The following is a 17,410-nucleotide window of genomic DNA, read 5'->3' on the forward strand; positions in this document are numbered from 1 at the left end:
GTACTGAAACAGCCCTGATTGACCTTAAGACCCAAATTGACGAGTTGAAGGACAATGGCAAATCAGCTATGCTACTCCTCCTTGACCTATCGGCGGCCTTCGACTTGGTAGATCACGCAGTCTTATGCAATCACCTCAGTTCCGCCGCTCATTTTTCAAGTGATGCCATAACCTGGGTACAATCCTTCCTTGCTAACCGGACAATGAGAGTCTTCTCCCCCCTAGCAGCTGCTGATCCCACACAAGTTTCATGCGGTGTCCCTCAAGGATCATGTGTATCTCCGACGATGTATAACATCTTTACTAAGCCTTTGTTTGACAAGTTGGACAGACTGGGTGTCATCTACACTAATTACGCAGATGACACTCAGATCCTTATCCCCCTTTCGAGCAACTTCTTGGAAGACACAGCCTTAGTAAATAAGATATATCTCCTCATTCAGGCATGGATGGCATCTCACGGCCTCTGCCTGAATGACGACAAAACTGAGTTACTGATCCTCGGCTCAGAGTTGGCCATCAAAAAACTTGACCCAAACTATGCCTCATTCAACATCGACAATAATGTCATCAAAGTGATGCCTGCAGTCAAAACCCTTGGGGTCTATCTCGACTCAGCGCTCACATTCAAGAAACAAACTAACTCACTAGCATCCTCCACTGCATATACTTGTAAATTGATCCGAGCATATAGACCATTTCTAACTGAGATTAGCTGCATTACACTAGCTAATGCACTCATCATATCCAAGTTGGATTACTGCAATGCTCTATATGCAGGATCTAACAAGTATATCCTTGATAAACTCCAAACTCTCCAAAATAACTCTATTAGAGTAGCTTTAAATATTCCTAACAGAGCTCATATCTCCACCTCTAGGAAAAATATCCACTGGCTAAAAATCAAAGACAGAATTGCCTTCAAAACCCTCTCCCTTACCTCTAAATGTCTTAACAACATAGCTCCCCCCTACCTGGTAAACAGAGTCAACAAGAGAATCTTAAACCGTCCCACTAGATCAACTAATGCCTATACGTTAGTGGTGCCCAGATACAAAAAGAGCACAGCTGGCGGCTCCAGTTTTCCAGTCATAGCTGCGCAAACTTGGAACAGACTCCCTCTGGACCTCAGAATGGACCAACCCTACCCTAGCTTCAGGCGGAAAGTCCACACCTGGTTACGTTCCAATGACACTTAGCTTGACCTCTCCCATTGCCACCTGCTCTAGAGACCCTTTGATGATTGCAACTAGATTCATTGGTTTCTGGTCAACTAGCCTTAACTGTATTTCCGCATTTGCTTGTACATGCACCTTTGTTATTAATGTTAACTGTATAACTGTATTTTTCTGTAACCAAGTTCCCAAGTATTCTTGTATTGTCTGCGCACAGCTAGCCTTTGGGTTTGGTTTCGCGCTATACCAAATAAACAAACAAACAAACAAACTTTTGAATACTGTATGAATTGGAAATCCCGACGATCACATTTTTTAAATACAATTGAAAGCAAGTAATGAACACCTGAGAATGAGATGTTAGGCAAATATTGAATACCGAATTGAATGAAAGCGTTATGGGCAAAGCGACAATCTGATGAAAGATAAATGCAAAAATGCCCATTTAAAAGCAACAAAAGAAATAAGAGGGCACGTGTGGAAGTTTAAGCAAGAGCATGATAGAAAGGTGGGGAAGGAATAAAACCACCACGCCATGAACGGTCATCTGATCTCGTTTCTTTAAACGCCTGTCGTTAGGCGTTTAACGAGACGGGATGACCGTAACAACGTCGCTCCATTTAAACAGGACTTAGGAACAACCGAACAAGGACCCTACAAAGGGCACACATCCACATCCTGGGCGATAAAGAATCCCACTAAATACTCAACAGAGAAGCAAGCATTACTGCTTATGCAACAAATCGCAAAATCGAATCGACACATGCTTACTTATTCAATAAAAAAGCAACACTGGAAACCCGTCCACTCAGCATTATAAAACGATTAAACTATTACATAGGAGGATTTATATGCCTGGTACATGACTACAAAATGAATCAAAAATGCTAGGACAACTGTATTATTTTACAATACTTGACTGTTAAATGATTTGTATCATCTATCCCTTGAAAAAGCCTGACAAAGGGTGAAACACTAGCACGTGCCTCCAGGCGGAGATTGTTGGCACCACTGTACAACATCACAACATAAGTATTGGCACCACTGTACAGCATTACAATACAAACATTGATGTTGAGACAACATTTTTCATGTAACTATGAATAGAATAAAAATAAGAAATCTAATGAGATGGCATCCAGCCACATATATTTAACAATTCAGATACAACAAACTATCCTAATGCACACATGCTGTCAGACTTCGGCTCCACCTCCCCCTTCTCCTCACCTGAATCTTCTGATATTGAGTCCTTTACCGTAGTCCGGATACGAGGACGTTCCTTCTTCTTGTTAGAGATAAGATCCTTAGGTGATCTAACCTTCTTATCGTGCAAGTAAGGTCTGGCCCCTCCGGAGGCCACCGTGGCAGAAGTGGAAACCTGCCGTGGGGGGCTCCCAGTGGGCCAGCCTCGGTGCCCAAGGGAAAAAGCCGGAACGGCAGAAAAAACCCTTGAACGAAGATCTGCAGGCAAGGTGAGGAGTGGTTCCAGGCCAGGTATAAGGCAGGTTCTCCCAGGCTGAGATGATGAAGGTTCAGTTATGATGGATTGAAAAGCGAGAGCTTTCTCCAAAGTCAGGGCACTTCAGAATGCCGGGAGTGTCAGATGCTTCGGACACCGAAGCAGATAGAGGCCGCAAGCAGTTTAATGTACAGGAAGGCAGAGCGAAGAACAGAGTGCGGAGGGATAAGCAAGTGGAGAAAAAGTAAACAGAAGGTAAGCAAGAAGCGGAACGTGAAAGGGATCGCGAGTGGAGAAAAAGGATTCAGAAAGGCAGAGCGAGGAGCTGAGTGCGAAGGGATTCGCAAGTGAGAAAAAGTAAACAGAAGGTAAGCAAGAAGCGGAACGTTAAAGGGATCGCGAGCGGAGAAAAAGGATTCAGAAAGGCAGAGCGAGGAGCTGAGTGCGAAGGGATTCGCAAGTGGAGAAAAAGTCAACAGAAGGTAAGCAAGAAGCGGAACGCGAAAGGGATCGCGAGCGGAGAAAAAGGATTCAGAAAGGCAGAGCGAGGAGCTGAGTGCGAAGGGATTCGCAAGTGGAGAAAAAGTCAACAGAAGGTAAGCAAGAAGCGGAACGCGAAAGGGATCGCGAGCGGAGAAAAAGGATTCAGAAAGGCAGAGCGAGGAGCTGAATGCGAAGGGATTCGCAAGTGGAGAAAAAGTAAACAGAAGGTAAGCAAGAAGCGGAACGCGCAAGGGTTTCGCTAGCGAGAATGGCTGAACACAGATAGTCGGTTACGAAAAACCACATAGAACTAGAACACAGAGCGGACAGAAAGGGGAGAGGGACACAGGAGAAAATAACAAGCTCACGCCGAAAACGAGAGCTAGGAGGAATACTCGGAGAAAAGTTACGAGCTACTCTGAGCGCTGGTAGAAGTGTAAGCAATACACAGATACAACGCGCCGAGCTGGAGGCGGGGCCTAAATTTATAGTGGAGGCAGCCATGTTGGGTGAGGACTAGAGCGTCCATCGATCCCACAGCTTCCACCCTCGATTCCTGACACATGCTAACATAGGATACCCAAACCTAAACCGATACAAAATCTGACTGGTTGGTGGATACCCCCTCTTCCTTGGGGGTCCCCCCGGTTTGCCTGGCTGAAAACAATGGAACCTCCTTACAAGATGAGGAGCATGTATGTGGTAGTCAGGCTCCCAGGTTCTCTCCTCCTTAGGATAGCCCTTCGAATGTACCAGGTACTGTAACCTGCCCTTACGATACCTGGAATCGATCAAACGAGCCACCTCGTACTCGTCCGGGGTAGGATCAACCTTAGGGCGTCCCTTATGAACAGGCCTCTGAAATGGGTCTTCCTTATAGACCTTGAGAAGAGAAGTGTGAAAGACAGGATGAATCCTCTTGAGGGAATACGGAAGTTTAAGTTTGAAAGCCACCGGATTGATGTGTTGAACAATGGGAAAGGGTGCTAGAAATCTAGAAGAAAACTTCCCCTTGTGAATCCATCTGGGAAGAAATCTGGTTGACAGCCATACCAATTGTCCCACCTTCCAGTCGGGGTTTGAGCGTCTGCTCCTGTCTGCCCACTTCTTCTGGGCATCCTGGCTGGCTAGATGAGCTTTCTTGGCTGTCTCCTGTACCTTGTGCAGATCTCTGAGAGCCTCATCTAAGGCCGGAATCTTGGTCGATCGTGTGTTAACCCAGGGTAGATATTGTGGGTTGAAACCGTATGTACAAAAGAACGGACTCATCTGTATGGTGGTGTGAATTGCATTGTTATACGCAAACTCTGCCTGGTGGAGAAATTCAAACCACCTTTCTTGCTGTGGACTACAGAAGCACCTAAGGTACTGTTCCAAGCTGGCATTAAGTCTTTCCGTTTGGCCGTTGCTTTGGGGGTGATAACCCGAGGAGAGAGCCCTATGGATTCCCAGAACCCGACAGAGAGTGGCCCAGAATCTTGAGGTGAATTGGGAACCACGATCAGAGACTATAGTCCTAGGCAAACCATGCAGGCGGACTACGTCACGGAGAAAGACGGCAGCTGTCTCAGAAGCCGAAGGCAGTTGCTGAAAGGCTGAAAAGTGTGCCAACTTGCTGTAGGAGTCACAAGTGACCATGATTACAGTCATACCAGAAGACACCGGAAGATCCACAATGTAATCCATGGAAATATGTTCCCAGGGACGATTAGCTAGAGGAGGCTGTTGCAACAACCCTATTGGCCTACCCGTCTGATACTTGTTTGCAGCACAAACAGAGCAGGTAGATACGTATTGACTCACGTCCTTTCTTAGCCTTGGCCACCAGAAGCCCCTACTTATTAGGTCGTATGTCTTTCTGATGCCAGGATGACCTGTCAAGGGCGAGTCATGGCACCAGGAAAGAACCATTCTTTGAAGCTTCTTGGTGGGAACATAGAGCGCCTCCTCATGGTAATACAATCCATCCTTCTCTTTGGTGGTAGTGTGCGCGAGCTCTGGGCAACTCTGATACAGGGGTATAAGCTCCTTGAGAAAAGTGGTCGTGGAAGCCAAAATCCTGAGCTTGGGGAGAACAAAGTCATGTCCTTGATATAAACCTGATACTTCCCCCTTACTTCTGGATAAGGCATCAGCCTTCTTGTTCTCCGTTCCAGGAATGTAAGTTATCACAAAGTCATACTGTAGAAAGAAATAGGCCCATCGGGCATGACGGGCATTGGTGCATTCCATCTGCTGGAGTACCCTGAGATTTCTGTGATCGGTGCGAATCAAGAAGCTATGAGCAGCTCCCTGTAGGTGATGATGCCATTCCTGACAAGCTAGCTTGATGGCTAGTAGCTCTCTTTCCAATACGGAATAGTTCTGTTCGCTACATGTTAAGGTCTTGGAAAAATACGCTACAGGATGCTCAAGACCGTCCTCCGATTCTTGGAGGAGAATGGCTCCCACTGCTCCAATGGAGGCGTCAGTCTCCATGATGAATCGTCTTGTCTCGTCAGGTTGGATCAGGATGGGAGCCGAAGAGAATCTTTCTTTAAGGAGTCGGAAAGCCTTCTGAGGTTCTCCTTCAAAAGAAAACCGTACTCCCTTCTTAAGTAGAGAGGTCAAGGGGAGCACAATTTGTGAAAAGTTGGGGATGAAACGCCGATAAAAATTGGCTAAACCCAGAAAACTCTGTAGCTCCTTTATGTTTCCGGGTTCCTTCCAATCGTGAATGGCCTTAACCTTTCTTGGGTCCATTTTGATCCCTTTATGAGAAAGGATGAACCCAAGGTAGGACACCGCAGTGGCTTCAAACTGACATTTTTCGGGCTTGACCAACAACTGATGGATAAGGAGTCTTCTCAACACCTTCTTGACCTGTGCTCTGTGTTCATCAAGAGATTTGGAGTAGACGAGGATATTGTCTAGGTATACCACCACGGATAGATATAACATGTCAGCAAACAGCTTGTCCATATACCTCTGGAAAACTGCCGGAGCATTGACAAGACCGAACGGCATGACTCTATACTCGTACAAGCCGAACGGAGTACGAAAGGCGGTCTTCCATTCGTCCCCTTCCTTGACCCTAAGGAGGTGATAGGCCCCTCTTAGATCTAGCTTGGTGAAATACCTAGCCCCTTGAACCGCTTCCAGGATGTCTCGTATGAGGGGCATGGGGTACCTATCCCTTATAGTGATCTTATTAAGTCCTCTGAAGTCTATGCATGGTCGCAACTCCTCCGAATCCCTCTTGGGGATAAAAAACAATGATGCACCGTAGGATGACTTGGATTCCTGAATAAGCCCGTTCTGTAGATTAGCGTCCAGATATTCTCTGAGGGCCCTTCGTTCCGGAAGGGACAGGGGATACATCCTTCCGAAAGGAACGATAGAATCAGGCACCAGGTCGATTGAGCAGTCCTCTGCCCGGTGTGGGGGTAGCTGCTTTGGTAGAGTATCCAGAAAGACTTTGGTGTATTCATGGTATTGGGGTGGAACTGTTGCTACAATTAAGGAGCCGGGAGCCTTGGAACCTTCTCCAGTCACCACCATGGCCGTAGTAGTATTCAGACAGTTTGATTTGCAGAATTGGGAGTCGAAGCACACCTTGTTGGCAGCCCAATCTATACGAGGATTATGTCTCCTCAGCCAAGGTATTCCCAGAACTAAAGGAAAATGAGCTGCACGTATCTGGTCAAATACTAGGAGTTCTTGGTGATTGCCTAATCTAATCTGCAATGGAATCGACTCCCACAGAATAGGACCCGAAGAAAGAGGAACACCATCCACACCCTCAACAGGTATGGGTCTGGGCTTGGGTCTGGTAGAGACTAGGTTCTCCTTAGCCCAATTAATGTCCATGAAGTTACCCGCGGCACCACAATCCAACATTGCCAATACCTCAACTGATGTCGCTTCAGATAACTTCACATTGTCCTTGAAAACCATTAAACTACTGTCTTCGCCTTCTTCAAGGGTTCTTGAGTGGTTGCAAGGGTAACTGGCAGGTCCCCCAAGACTTCCCTTGCAACAGCCCGGGGGTAGAAGTTTTCCTTCTTCCTAGGAGGAACTTCTGGACAGTTTCTCAGCAGGTGTTTTGAGGATCCACAATACATGCACAATCCCGCCTCTCGGCGCCGTCTCCTTTCTTCAGGAGTCAGAGGTCCACGAGCTGCTCCTATCTGCATTGACTCTTCGGAGGATGATATCGGTCTCTGGATGGGAGTCTGGGAGGGCAGGCCTATCGTCTGTGAGGTTCCCCGTGGACGTCTCCTTTCTTGTCTGCGTTCATGCAGCCTAAACTCGATCTGGAGGGACAAGGTCATCAAGTCAAGAAGTGACTGTGGTCGGGCTATCCTCGCAAGCTCATCCTTGATCTCATCCTGAAGTCCTCTTCTGAAGATCGTCTGTTGAGCCGAGTCCGGCCAGTCCACCTTTGCAGCCAGTCTGAGGAAGCGTGAGATATATGTTTGCACGTCTGTATTTCCTTGACGGACATCAAGAATGGCTTCTAATGAGGAGTATAGAACTTCAGGTCTATCAAATCTATCCTTAAAGGCTGTCACAAACTGATCATAGACATTTAGGGAAGGATCATCATTGGAGACCAGTGGAGTTGCCCATGATAAGGCATTCCCAGAGAGATTGGCAATTATGAATCCGACCTTGGCACGGCTAGACTCATATGCATGAGGCCTGAATGTGAAGTATACTTTACAGGCGTCCAGGAAATCCTTGAGACCTCCTGGATGACCATCATACTTGCCGAATGAGAGAGGCATCGTGGGTAGGTCTCCGTGGTCATCTCGACGCAACACTACTTGTTGGCGAAGGACTATGTTTTCAGCCCTTAGGGATTGTACTTCAGCTGTCAGGTTCTGTATAGCTGCTACGAGTTCCTGGTATTGTTCCAACGATGCCATGTTTGTAGTTGGGCGTTGTATGCTGTCAGACTTCGGCTCCACCTCCCCCTTCTCCTCACCTGAATCTTCTGATATTGAGTCCTTTACCGTAGTCCGGATACGGGGACGTTCCTTCTTCTTGTTAGAGATAAGATCCTTAGGTGATCTAACCTTCTTATCGTGCAAGTAAGGTCTGGCCCCTCCGGAGGCCACCGTGGCAGAAGTGGAAACCTGCCGTGGGGGGCTCCCAGTGGGCCAGCCTCGGTGCCCAAGGGAAAAAGCCGGAACGGCAGAAAAAACCCTTGAACGAAGATCTGCAGGCAAGGTGAGGAGTGGTTCCAGGCCAGGTATAAGACAGGTTCTCCCAGGCTGAGATGATGAAGGTTCAGTTATGATGGATTGAAAAGCGAGAGCTTTCTCCAAAGTCAGGGCACTTCAGAATGCCGGGAGTGTCAGATGCTTCGGACACCGAAGCAGATAGAGGCCGCAAGCAGTTTAATGTACAGGAAGGCAGAGCGAAGAACAGAGTGCGGAGGGATAAGCAAGTGGAGAAAAAGTAAACAGAAGGTAAGCAAGAAGCAGAACGCGAAAGGGATCGCGAGCGGAGAAAAAGGATTCAGAAAGGCAGAGCGAGGAGCTGAGTGCGAAGGGATTCGCAAGTGGAGAAAAAGTAAACAGAAGGTAAGCCAGAAGCGGAACGCGAAAGGGATCGCGAGCGGAGAAAAAGGATTCAGAAAGGCAGAGCGAGGAGCTGAGTGCGAAGGGATTCGCAAGTGAGAAAAAGTAAACCGAAGGTAAGCAAGAAGCGGAATGTGAAAGGGATCGCGAGCGGAGAAAAAGGATTCAGAAAGGCAGAGCGAGGAGCTGAGTGCGAAGGGATTCGCAAGTGGAGAAAAAGTCAACAGAAGGTAAGCAAGAAGCGGAACGCGAAAGGGATCGCGAGCGGAGAAAAAGGATTCAGAAAGGCAGAGCGAGGAGCTGAGTGCGAAGGGATTCGTAAGTGGAGAAAAAGTCAACAGAAGGTAAGCAAGAAGCGGAACGCGAAAGGGATCGCGAGCGGAGAAAAAGGATTCAGAAAGGCTGAGCGGGGAGCTGAATGCGAAGGGATTCGCAAGTGGAGAAAAAGTAAACAGAAGGTAAGCAAGAAGCGGAACGCGCAAGGGTTTCGCTAGCGAGAATGGCTGAACACAGATAGTCGGTTACGAAAAACCACATAGAACTAGAACACAGAGCGGACAGAAAGGGGAGAGGGACACAGGAGAAAATAACAAGCTCACGCCGAAAACGAGAGCTAGGAGGAATACTCGGAGAAAAGTTACGAGCTACTCTGAGCGCTGGTAGAAGTGTAAGCAATACACAGATACAACGCGCCGAGCTGGAGGCGGGGCCTAAATTTATAGTGGAGGCAGCCATGTTGGGTGAGGACTAGAGCGTCCATCGATCCCACAGCTTCCACCCTCGATTCCTGACACATGCTAACATAGGATACCCAAACCTAAACCGATACAAAATCTGACTGGTTGGTGGATACCCTATTCAGCGGTGCAGCAACTGGAAAACACTCAAACAGAAAATCGTAGAACTTTATCACACGAACAGAGTGCCCCAGAACTAATTTACTCACCCTTTTACTCAGCTACTAACCTATTGTAGGTACTGCAACAATATAAAGCATCCATAACAATTGAATAAGGAGAGTACAACATACTCGGAATTTACCCTGGAATACTCATTGAACATAGACTGCAAGCAGTTTATGCAATGTAATTTCCATACAAAGAAACAACGTTCCAAGATGTCAGCCAGTAATACCAACGTTCAATATTATTCAGCGCTGTGGATTACATTGGGCAACAGCACTAAAGAAGGACTGGGCTCTGTAAGTAAATAGATCTGTGTGCAGTGCATTGTGGTAACTTAATCTGGCGAAGCCTGTTTAGGGTGAAACGCATTGTTGTCTTCTGTCCAGAATTGTCCACCATGACTTCAATAAAGGACATTATTCAAAGTTTCCAAGGAGTCGGTATTTACTTTTCGAATGCGAACTGAAACAAATAATCTGTGAATGCAAAATAATCTGAAAGTAATTGGACATAGTCTAGAAGGATATATTGAACACTTTTGAATACTGAATGCATTGGAAATCCCGACAATCACATTTTTGAAATACAATTGAAAGCAAGTAATGAACACCTGAGAATGAGATGTTAAGCAAATATTGAATACTAAACTGAATCAAAACATTATGGGCAAAGCGACGTTCTGATGAAAGATAAATGCAAAAGTGGCCATTGAATTTCAACAAACGAAATAAGAGAGCAAGTGTGGAAGTTTACGAAAGAGCATGACAGAAAGGTGGGGAAGGAATAAAACCACCACACCGTGAACCTTATGCATGAATACAGTGCAGCAAGACCAAAGACTGGCAGAGGATATGCAAAACATTGTGGCAAAGCCAAGAGGCTAATCGGGAGAAGCCAAGTGAATGCGAAAACATGTACTTAAAGCCAAGAAGCTGGCAAAGACAAGTTAAGAGAGTGTGAATCTTTACACAGGGGCAAGATGAGAAGAACTTATATGAGCTGAAGAGCTAAGGTGTTCCTGGTTGCACGACCTGTAATGGGTGGACCGTGTGGTCTGACAACTGTGCCTGGACCAGGGAACTCTCATTTGGGAAAGCCAAAGACTTCAAATGAACTGTTAATTTAATCCAGAAGGAAGGTCAAGTTGATCTGGAGCTGTGTTGGGCATTAAAGGACTAAGTACAAGTTGAAGTCTTGGGGAAGGGAACACTGAGACCTGCTGAACTTTAATAGTGTCTTGCGGACAGAGCCCTCAAGACCCTTTTCTGTGGAACTGTATTACCTTGCACTTGGAGAAAGTATTCCAACTTGGGGAAGGGAAGCTGAAAAGGAAGCTAGGAGCTGGAAGCAGCTCAGAACTTGTTTTGGTCACCACTTATTTTATTGTTGATATCCCTACAAAATGTTTATCTTGGACAAAATAGGTTTTGGACACAGACATAGACTTTTAAGTTTAACTTTCTGACTCAGGCTTTCCTTAGTTTGTTCAGGAAGGGAAATCCCACCTTAGCATGGGCAATGTTAGGCATTCAACCATCCTGACATTTGAGTTAATAAACCATTTTATTTTGATTTCAATCTGTTGCCTGTGTCTTGCTTCGTGATGTCTTCACAAATGGTGTTAGAAGTGGGATACGGCTCAACGGATACAAGTTAGGGGACCCTAAGATCTGAAAACCTAAGGGCCAGAGCATCAGGCCCCTCAGTAGCCACCAATTGCTCTATTTGGCTTGATATCTGTATCAGCAGGGATAAGACTATTCCTCCAGGTGAAAGAAAACTGATACCCACTTATTTCATACTAATACCACCTCCTGATACATACATCAGACTAGCACCCAAATCAGAGCTGGCATGGAGGTCTGGAATTGATACATTAGCCGGAGTAATAGACCTGGACTTTAGAGATGATGTTAAGGTATTGTTACAAAATCACGGGAGGGACCCATTCCAAATTCATCAAGGGGATACAATTGCTCCAGGGGTGCTTGAGAAGGCAATGTTACCGAGGCTTAAGGAAGAATACGGGAAGGAGAAAAGAGATAGAAGAACTCAAGGCTTTGGAGAGGCCAATGAAACATCTGATGGCCCTCCCAACCCTGAACCAAGAAAAGCTAAAAAGGAAGAACCTGAGACACTTCTAGACTTAGCGTTTGCGCAAAGAAACAACCCCTTGTTAGCGGAAGCATTTTTCCAAGTGCTAATGGAGCCAGAGAGTCATGAGAAAGGGGGACCTTTTTTCTTTTTGAAACATGGACATCTTTGTAGAGGAGACACCACTTCAGGGGCCCTGGTAAAAACACAGTTGGTGGTCCCTAAAAGTCACAAGCAGGTGGTACTAGTGGTAGCCCATTCACATTTGATGGGTGGCCACCTGGGACAGTCCAAAACTCAGACCCATATAGCAAACACTTTTTATGGCTTGGAATCCATGCTGACAATAAACATTTCAATCAAGCTTGCGAAATCTGCCAGAAAACTAGCACTCGCATACCACCGCCAGTTCTGTTAAATCCCTTATCAATAATTGAGGTTCCATTTTCCCGGATTGGTATGGACATTGTAGGACCCCTGGAAACTTCCAAGTTGGGGAATAAATACATTATCGTCATTGTAGACTATGCTACACAATATTTGGAAGCCGTCCCCCTGAGAGCCAACACAACAAATCCTGTAACACCTGCTCCCTTTCTTCTCTCAAGTAGCGTTTCCAAAGGAGATATTTACTGACTAGGGCTCTACTTTCATGAGCAAGCTTATGGAGGAAGTTAAACAACTGTTGCATATCGCCACACTACAAACATCTGTATATCATCCCCAGACAGATGGCCTTGTGGAAAGATTTAATACAACCCTCAGAACCATACTCCAAAAGTTAGTTGAACAGGATAGTAGGAACTGGGATAAAATGATAACATGCGCTTTGTTTGCAGTCTGGAAACCCCTCATGCCTTTACGTGATTCTCCCTGTTTAAACCCCTTTATGGATGAGAACCCTGGGATTTCCTAGATATGTTGAGGGAAACATGAGAAGAGAGAGAGGACGCCCCAATTCCACTATCGCAAACTACAAATGTGTTGAAAGAACGCATCACGGATGTTAGATCTTTAGTACGGCCTCACATGGTTAAAGCACAGGAACGACAAAAGACCTCCTATGATAAAAAAAGGTTTCTTTAAGGTCCTTTTTCATAGATCAAAAGGTGCTGGTATTATTGCCTAATTCTGAAATTAAGCTGGTATCCAGATGACATGGACCACACGAGGTACTGGAACAAATGGGTCTGTGTAATTATAAGATCTCACAACTAGACTGATGTCTTAAAACCCAAGACTACCACGTAAACTAATTGAAGGAATGGAGAGAAAATCCTTTGGTGTCCCAGGTTATAATAATATCCTGTCTATTAACATAAGAGAAGTATAACAAACCATAATTTCACATGAACTCAGCAACAATCAAAAAGAAGACCTGTATGACCTTATAAGACAGTTTACTGATGTGTTTCGAGAGGAGTCTGGAGGAGCGAAGGGTATTTATCATCACATCCACACTCCTATAGTGTTAGGCAGAAACCTGTGCAGTTCCCTCTGGGACCACTGCAAAAGATTTAAGACTACAGGTGTTGGCAGTAAACCCACTTGGTAGCAGTCTGCACCGCACAGATTCACTGTGGTAGCTGTGGCTGAGCAGCCAGACTTCCCTCAAGAAGAGTTAGGCAGTATACAGAGAATACAGAATAGGTACAGAGACACAGTAGCACAAGCAAACACTAACCAGAGCTAGGTGTAAAAGTATAAACTTATTTATTAAGGTACACTCATAAATTACACTAGCACACTAGAAAAGATAAGAAAGTCAAACACAGTTACTATTACTCATATGTACATCCCTAATCATTTGTTGGACAATTCTAAGTTAACACCACTTATTTCCAACCAGAGGTGAGCGCTTAACATTAGATGGTACTCCAACAAGTATTACCAAAAGGGAGGGAAAAGGCAGAAATAAAGAGAGCAGTAAGGTAAAACACTTTTCACATAAGGTTAGCAAAGGCAGTCAATGGTGGAACAAGGAGAATTAGTTTGGGGCCCGCTTTAGAGGGAGCCAGGCGAAAAATGTGCCCAAGATCACACAATGTCATCAGTCTTTGCAGGTGAGAGAAAAAGGTTTTACTACGCTTCTGAAAAGTTTAGTTAGGGTGTCCCAGACCTACCCAGGTTCGAGAGCTGAGGGCTAAATCTACCCCGTACAATCGGTGGCAAGGGAGGCCGGGCGGATCACAGTACCTTTACAAGTGGAAAGATTCCTCCAGCGGTGGTAGTCGTTCCTGGTAGTGGGTGCAAGTCGCGGCGTCGTCCCGAGGAAGAGGTGATCTCGACGGGGAGGAAGGCTGCAGGTCGTTGCACTACCAGGGATGAGGCCAGCCGTGGAGTTCTCCGGTCACAAAGGATTTTTACCCCTCTTTCGCGGTTGAGGTAAAAAGTGGTATCCCGGTTGCCGGGGTGCTTGGCACAGGCAAGGCGGCCACGAGATGCTTCGGGACGGCGAAAAGAAGGCAGCAACTGGTTGTCCCCACCAGTTAAGGGAAGAAGACTCTCCGGCGGGAGATCTCCTCTGTCGTCGGAAAAAGTGGTGAGACGGTTCTGCAGGGCTTCACCGGTGGTGTCGTCTTGGCAGGTCGGCTCGGCTTCTCCCTCTTCGGCTTCTTAGGTCCTGTGGCGACTTCTGAAGTTCCAGTCCCCAAAGCCCTGCTTTTATGCAGCAAACCCCCATTCACCCAGCCTAGCTGTCACTCAAACATGCTAAGTGGTGAGCCGGCCGGCTCACCACTTGGGCCAATCAGGACAGAGTGCGACTTGAGTTACCAAGGTAACTCAGTCCAGGGTGCCTAAATCCCCCTCCACCGCTCCTAAGTACCCCAGACAGAGTGGCACCACTTTGGAGGGCTTCTGTGGAGAAGCCCGCCAAAAGTGGAACAAAGGGCTCCACTTTGGGTCAGAGTTACAGAGGTGAACACCAACGCCATTTTAGAATCAAGTTTTGGCAAAAAATACCAACCGGAGTTATAATAATAAAGAAATAACCCGGCGGTATGTTCAAGGCTACCGTAAATAAATAAATAAAGGTATTAGCCTAAAACAATGGGAAATCCCATAGGAAGATATTCGCGGTTGAATATAAAAAGTAGTTTCCACTGCCACCAGCCAAAACTCGATGAGGGGGGACGGAGACGTGCCCCCTCGACTAACAGACCCCGGGGCAATGGAATTGCCCCGGCCAGTACGTCCACAATATGATGGTTTGTACTGGTTCTGTTCAGGATTTGAGACTAGTAAAGTCAATGGTGACTTTACAGACCCTGGGAGACAGTAGTCAGTCCCAGGGTATGGAGTCTATGTTGGGGGGTCCCTAGGACACCCCTGGGTTACGGCACTGAGGGTGCTGTGTAACCCATCTCACAAAAACACATGAGGCCCTATGGAGTAAAAGACCCCATAGCCCATTCAACACAAGGCAAACCAAAGAAACACACTCCAAACATGTCCAAGAGTGAGGGTAAAAGAGTCTCACTCTTGGCAGGAGAAAAAAATAAACCCAGAAAATCCAGCAAAGCTGCTGGGTGACTCAATAGGTTAGGAAATTCAGCCTAAACAGAGAATTCTCCCTAACACTCGCCCCCCCCAGACTAAGGGACAGGAGGATTTAATCCACTCCTGGATGAACCTCATACCTCTAGTCGATGACATACATCCTAGAGAGTCCATCAGCATTTTGATGGTGACACCCTGACCTGTGCTCAATGGTGAAATCAAACCCTTGGAGGCAGATTGACCATCTCAATAGTTTTGGATTTTCCCCTTTCATTTGCATTAACCATCTCAAGGGTTGGTGGTCAGTCTGAATGACAAAAGTAGAACCATACAAGTATGGCCTAAACTTCTTCAGTGCCCACACAATAGCAAAGCATTCTCTTTCGATTGTTGCCCACCTTGTTTCAGGTTCCTTCAGTTTTCTACTGATGAAGCAAATGGGGTGTTCCCTACCCTTCTCGTCCAGTTGGCTAAGAACTGCACCTATACCTACATTGGAAGCATCAGTTTGTACAATGAAAGTTTGGTGGTAGTCAGGAGCTCTGAGTACTGGGGCTTGGCCGAGAGCTTTCTTCAGGTTTTCAAAGGCCTGATTGCATTCCTCAGTCCATTTGACCTTCTTAGGGAATTTTGGAGAGGAGATCACATTCAGAGGAGAAGCTATGGTCCCATAGTTCTCAATGAAATTCCTGTAGTACCCAGTGAGGCCTAAGAAGGCTCTCACTTGGGTCTGAGTAGTAGGTGTTGTCCAATTTTGCACAGCTCCAATCTTGCTGAGCAAAGGCCTTATTTCTCCACCTCCTTCCTCATGTCCAAGGTAGACCACTTTACTCTGACCAATTTGGCACTTGCTTGCCTTTATGGTCAGATTGGCCTGCTCAAGAGCCTGCAAAACATGTCCTAGGTGGGTCACATGTTCTTCCCAGGAGTGGCTGAAGACTGCAATGTCATCCAAGTATGCCATGCAGAAGTCCTCCATCCCAGCTAGAACCTGGTTCACCATCCTCTGGAATGTTGCAGGTGCATTTTTCAGTCCAAAAGGCATAACCTTGAATTGGTATAGGCCAACTGGGGTAGAAAATGCAGTTTTCTCCTTGGCATGGTCTGTCAGGGCTATTTGCCAATAGCCCGACGTAAGGTCCAGTGTGCTGAGGTACTTGGCTGCACCAAGTTTATCCACCAACTCATCTGTCCTTGGCAAAGGGTGGGCATCAGTCTTGGTGACTGCATTAAGAGCTCTATAGTCCACACAGAATCTCAGCTCTTTGGATCCTGCCTTTGGTACTAACACCACTGGGCTAGACCATGGACTAGTAGAGGGCTCTATTACCCCGAGATCAAACATCTTCTTGACCTCTCCTTTGATGTGGGTTCTGACATGTTCTGACATTCTATATCCCCTGCTTTTGACTGGCAGGCAGTCACCAGTGAGTATCTCATGCTGTCCCCAAGGGGTCAAGCCTGGTGAAAGTGAGAACAGGGGGGCAAACTGGTTTAACATAGCTTTGCACTCTTCCTGTTGCTCAGGGGTCAGATCTGAAGAGAGATTATCTCCTTCAACCTTTTCGTCCAAAGGTAAGCCTTTCAGGAGGTCAGGTAGAGCTTCACTCTCCTCCTCCTCTTCTGATGACGCTAGGAGCAATGCTCCTACTTCTGGTCTAGAAACATAGGCTTTGAGGCGGTTGGTGTGGAAGACTCTGGGAGCTTCCCTGGGTTTGCCCAGATCCACCAGATAGTTGACCTCTCCAAGTTTTCCCACAACCTTGAAGGGTCCCATCCATTTGTCTTGCAAGGCCCTCTGCCTTGTTGGAAGCATAACTAGAACTAGCTGGTCTTGAGTAAACTCAACCATGTTAGCCTTCTGATCATGCCAATGTTTGATCAGAGCTTGGCCAGCTTTCAAGTTATCACTTGCTTCTGCCATCATGTGTGACATTCTCCTTCGGAGACCTATCACATAGTCAGTCACTCTGACTGGCTTGGGGGAAGGAGCACTCTCCAACCCCTCCTTAATCAGGGCCAAGGGGCCTCTGACGGGATGGCCATAGAGAAGTTCAAAGGGAGAATAACCTACTCCCTCCTGAGGGACTTCCCTATAAGCAAATAGAAGGCATGGCAGTAGAAGGTCCCACTTCTTTTTAAGGGGTTCTTCTAAGGCACCTATCATGCTCTTCATGGTTCTGTTAAATCTTTCTACCAACCCGTTGGTCTGAGGGTGGTAGG

The sequence above is a fragment of the Ambystoma mexicanum genome, chromosome 14 (assembly GCF_040938575.1).
Source record: "Ambystoma mexicanum isolate Mex_15411 chromosome 14, UKY_AmexF1_1, whole genome shotgun sequence".
In the NCBI taxonomy this organism is placed as follows: Eukaryota; Metazoa; Chordata; class Amphibia; order Caudata; family Ambystomatidae; genus Ambystoma; species Ambystoma mexicanum.